This window comes from Pleurodeles waltl, chromosome 1_2 (assembly GCF_031143425.1).
Source record: "Pleurodeles waltl isolate 20211129_DDA chromosome 1_2, aPleWal1.hap1.20221129, whole genome shotgun sequence".
Classification (NCBI taxonomy): Eukaryota; Metazoa; Chordata; class Amphibia; order Caudata; family Salamandridae; genus Pleurodeles; species Pleurodeles waltl.
Genome location: NC_090437.1, coordinates 996,159,623 through 996,165,296, shown reverse-complemented (window position 1 = coordinate 996,165,296; position 5,674 = coordinate 996,159,623).

The window sequence follows — 5,674 nt, the reverse complement described above, 5'->3', positions numbered from 1 at the left end:
ACATCCGCAAAAGATGGAACGACCTACGGGGGAAGGTCCGATCGATGGTCTCCAGGCACAACATCGCGGTCCAGAAGACTGGCGGCGGACCCCCACCCACCCCTCCCGAATTTACATCGTGGGAGCAAGAGGTCTTGACCATCCTGCATCCTCAGGGCCTCGCAGGAGTAGCCGGAGGAATGGACTCTGGTAAGTCCCATCTCAACTACTATATCCCCCACACCCCACCAGCATGCCAACCCACTCCCCCACCCTCACCCCCAACCCCCCAGCACACATCCTTCCTGACAATGTCTCACCAGCACAACCCACCCATCCCAACACCAACTCCTGCATGCCAACACAAACCATGGGCACCCATCACCTAAGCATGACCACTGCACTAACCCCTCCCCCCCACTAAATACCCTCACAACACCTCCCTCCAGGGAATGCCTGCACTGGGGGACAAGGGCACCCACAACACGCATGCTATTGCACACACAGAAACAATAACCAAACTCTCTTACCCCATGCAGGACCCGAACGACAACACACCAGCCAGGAGAGTCCAGAAGTGTCCATCCCACCACCGGAACAGGCCCACACTGAGGATAGCAGCTCTGTCGACAGTGAACCTGATGACCAGCCCGGACCATCGGGGACCTCTGGGCAGTCGGTTCCCCTCACCCAGACACAGGCCACACCAGACCCGACCCCCTCTGCCGACACCAGCACAGCTCCCACCCAGCGGGCCCATGCCTCTGTCTCTAGGACAGCTCAATCAGCGGTGTGTCCGCCACTACAGGGCACCCAGGCTAACCCGACACCCCAACAACAACAGGGACCTGGGGGCAGTGGGAGCGGGCACACCGGCCAGGGGACAGAGGCCGGGAGAAACCGGGCAGCTCGGAGGGCTGCTGTGCGACAGGGGGGGGAGGAGAGGCCCAGGGAACCCACTCTCCAAGAGGCCCTCACCACCATCATGGGGGCATACCACCACTCCCAAGAAACGATGGCGACGGTACTGGCCAGGTTCACTAAGATCCAGGCACAGCAGGAAGAACGCTACATGGGGTTCAGGGAGGAGCTGAGAATCATCGGGACCGCAATGGGGACCATCATCCTGGCCCTCCACAGGATAGAGGACGCGTTGCGGGACCATGGTGCACCACACAGGGCCCCTGTCACTAGGCCGGACCAGGAACAGCCTACCACCTCTGCCGGCGCTAGTGGACAGGAGGTCCCAACACCTCGACAGCCCCCCAGAACCCCACCTCCTGCTGAAGAACAACCACCCCGTAAGAGGAGCCTGAGACCAAAGAAAAAGACAGAGTAGGATGTCAAGACCCCCGCCAGCAGGACATACCCCCTCAAGTCTTCCCACTGTCCCACATTGCCACCCTGTCCAACCATGAACTGCCTATGCTCCATCCTTCCACAGGCAAAAGAACAATGCACCTGTGAGACTGAGAACTGGACTCTGCCATGGATATTCCTCCACCCCCACCCATCACCCTTAGAATCACATGTACCGGTATCTAGCACTGTAAATAAATCACATTTTGCACACAAACCTGTTTTGAGTCATGCTGTATTATTAACAAAGGGATAACATATTACTGTTCAATTTCTGTTCTGTCAATTAGTCATGACAACATACCAATGTCAATACGCTGTATTTCATGGGCGAACCAAGCAGAAGTCAGGTACTGAGTCAGACAGCACTGAGAAGGGAAGGGAAAGGCATAAATTAATAAAAAACATCTGTGGGGAACTACAGAAAGTATAGATGCAGGAGGCTAGAAGCAATTGTGAAATGGCATGGGTGATTCTTACCTGGGTGTTACTGGAAATACTGTTGTATCACTCTGTCCCTATTGTCTGTGTCGTCCTCAGAGTCTTCCTCCTCTTCACTCTCCACAGGCTCCACGGCTTCTACAACACCACCATCTGGACCATCCTCCTGCAGGAAAGGCACCTGGCGTCGCAAAGCCAGGTTGTGAAGCATACAGCACGCCACGATGATATGGCACACCTTCTTTGGTGAGTACATTAGGGATCCACCAGTCATATGCAGGCACCTAAACCTGGCCTTCAGGAGGCCAAAGGTTCGCTCAATCACCCTCCTTGTACGCCCATGGGCCTCATTGTAGCGTTCCTCTGCCCTTGTCCGGGGATTCCTTACTGGGGTCAGTAGCCACGGCAGGTTGGGGTAACCAGAGTCATCTATTAGCCACACACGTTGTCTCTGTAGCTGCTCCATCACATAGGGGATGCTGCTATTTCGCATCACATACGCGTCATGCACTGACCCTGGGAACTTGGCATTTACATGGGAGATGTACTGATCAGCCAAACAGACCACCTGGACATTCATCGAATGATAATTCTTTCTGTTTCGGTACACCTGCTCATCGTCTTTTGGGGGTACCAAAGCCACATGGGTCCCATCAATGGCACCAATGATGTTGGGGATATGTCCAAGGGCATAGAAATCACCCTTCACTGTGGGCAAGTCACCCTCCTCGGAGAAAATGATGTAGCTCCGCATGAGTTTCATCAGGGCAGACAACACTCTGCTCAAAATCTTAGAAAACATAGGCTGAGACATTCCAGATGACATGGCCACTGTGGTCTGGAATGACCCACTGGCCAAAAAATGGAGGACTGACAAAACCTGCACCAGAGGGGGAATCCCTGTGGGTTGGCGGATGGGGGACATCAGGGCTGGCTCCAGCTGGGCACACAGTTCATGGATAGTGGCACGGTCAAGTCGGTATCGAAGGATTATATGGTGTTCTTCCATTGTCGACAGGTCCACCAGCGGTCGGTACACGCGAGGATTCCTCCTTCTCATCCCAAGTCCCAGCGGACGGTGCCTAGGAAGGACAACATGGAGCACAGAGTCAGCCAAACCACAGGTACGTACAGACAGCTTGCACAGTTAAAGAATGGCAATGGGTTGAAAGGCGTGTATGTGTGGCAATGCAAGGCCTAGGCCTGTGTGTCGCAGTCAAAATTAAGCCATGTGGGCCCTTGAAATGGCGGCTGCCTGACCTGTGAAGTGGGACAATGGGATGTGAGGTCACTGCGCTGGCGGGGCACATCGTGGCGGTAGGCGGTCGAAGACCGCGGCGCAAAGCCGCATTGGTTAACATTGAAGCCTATGGGTTTCAGGAGCCAATAACGAAGTGCGCCGGCGGTCGCGGTACGCACCGCCGCGGTACGCACCGCCGCGGACGTGACCGCCATTTTCTATCTGCTTAATCACTCGAGACCTGATCATCCACAGGAGAGGACCTATACTGCAAGTGCTGCTGTGACCTCGGTCTGGAAGATACAATGGCTGCTGCGACTGGGGAAAGGGCCCCTGCCTTCACGTCTGAAGAATTGGACAAGCTCGTGGATGGGGTCCTCCCCCAGTATGCGCTACTCTACGGTCCTCCAGACCAACAAGTGAGTACCCCGGGTGCTAATGGAATGGGCTATGCCTGTGTGGATTGGGGTGGATGTAAGTTGGTGGGGTGGGGGGCGAATGAGGAGTGCAACGCCCGACAGATGAGAGCATGTGCCATATGGCAAAGTGGGTGGGGGGGGGCCAATTACATCTAACATGCAGGCCATTGATGATTTCCTCCTTTCCACCCTGTACATGTCTAATAGGTCAGCGCCCATCAGAAGATCGAGATTTGGCGTGCCTTCGCCAAGGAAGTCCGGACCTTGGGGGTCCACAACAGACGGGGCACCCACTGCCGCAAGAGGTGGGAGGACATCCGCCGCGGAACAAGGAAGACCGCAGAAACACTGCTGGAGATGGCCTCCCAACCTAGGAGGGGTGCCAATCGCACCATGACCCCCCTGATGTCCCGGATCCTGGCGGTGGCCTACCCTGAATTGGATGGGCGCTTTAAGACATCACAGCAGACACAAGGGGGTGAGTATCAGCACATTCTCCTATCTTTCTGCGCAGTGGAGGCGTCTGGGTGGGGGAGGAGGGCTGTGGGTGACATTAGGCCAGGGCGCTTTCTGTAGTGTAGTCCTCTCCCTTAGGCATGGCCCTGTGCCCCCGGCCCCCACCTCTGTAGGGTGACAAGTACAGCCATTGAAGGTCCAGCATCTCCCATGTGCACGTTTGACGTCTCTTGGCCTGTTGTCCTAGTCAGTAGTACTGAGTAGTGTACCCCGAATGCGCGGCTTAGTGCATTAGGCTCCTGTGTCTGTCCTCTCCGCCAACGGTGTTGACATTGCATGCACTCAACCTGGTCTTCTTTTTTCTCCCCCCACCCTTTCTCTTCATCTTCTTGTGCATGTGTGCATTAGCATCATCAGGCGGAGGAGATATGGCATCGGAGCACGAGGGAGCTGCAGGACACAAGGCCCCGGTGGGCCCAGGAACAGACACCGAGGGCACCAGTGATCCGGAGGGCGAGGGGAGCACCACGACGGGGACCGCTGGTGAGAGCAGCGAAAGCGACACGTCCTCGGATGGGAGCTCCCTAGGGGTGGCGGCAACATCCGTGCCCCCCGCCTCTACAGGTACAGCCGCCACCCAGCGCACCAGCCCCGCCCTCCCAGCAGCCCCTCAGTCTTCGCTCCGTGCCGGTTCGCCCAGGAAGGCGCGCGTCTCCTTCGCCCCAGGCACCTCAGCCCCTGCCCCTGTTGCCCCTGCTGCCCTCAGTGCGGAGCTCATTGACCTGGTAAGGACGCTCATTGTTGGGCAGACGACCCTTTTGAATGCCATCCAGGGTGTGCAAAGGGAGGTGCAACAGAGCAATGGAGGGCATTCATTCGGGTCAGGCTGCCCATCAACGAGCGTTCACTGCTCTGGCCTCAGCACTGACGGCAGCCATTGTCCCTGTTTCCAGCCTCCCTCTTCTGACTGCCTCCAGCCTGTCTCTGTCTCCTGTTCCTCAGCCTATCCCATCCACACCATCAGACCAGCCTGCACACACCTCAACACCCAAGAGCAGCTCATCCAAACACAAGCACCACAGATCCCGCAAACACTCACCCGAGCAACACCCAGATGCAGACATGCCAACAGCCACTGCCACCCCTGTGTCCCCCTCCTCCTCGTCTCCCTCCTCCCTCCCTGTGACGTCTACACTCACACCTGCATGCACCCCAACATCAGCCAGTGCTTCCATCACCACCTCACCCTCCAGTACAGTCCACACTCGTGCAGTCACCACCCCCACTGCCATGTACACGTCCCCTGTGTCCTCTCCCACTGTGTCTGTCACCCCCTCTTCCAAGACACACAAACGCAGGCAGCCACCCACCCAACAGCCATCCACCTCACGACAGCCTACAGCACCAGCACCTTCACCCAATGACAGCACACCTGACTCTCCTACAACCACCTCCTCTACCTCCACTTCCATCTCCACTTCTCCTACCCTTTACCTTGGCCCTAAAAAACTTTTCCTGGCTAACCTTAACCTCTTTCCCCCCGATGACCTCCCCCATCCATCTTCAAAGAGTCCCAAGAGCACCGCAGCCACCACCAGCCCAGCTTCGGGTGTCACTGTTGTGCCTGGGATCTGGAGCCCACCCTTTGCCAGCAGTGACACATCGATCAGCAGCAAGGACACGTCCAGCCCCCCCCCGGCAAGAGGACCCGCAAAACCAAGGACCGCCGTGCGAGGACCGACAGGGCTGCCCCCAAGGAGCAATGTGCGGCCACTTCACC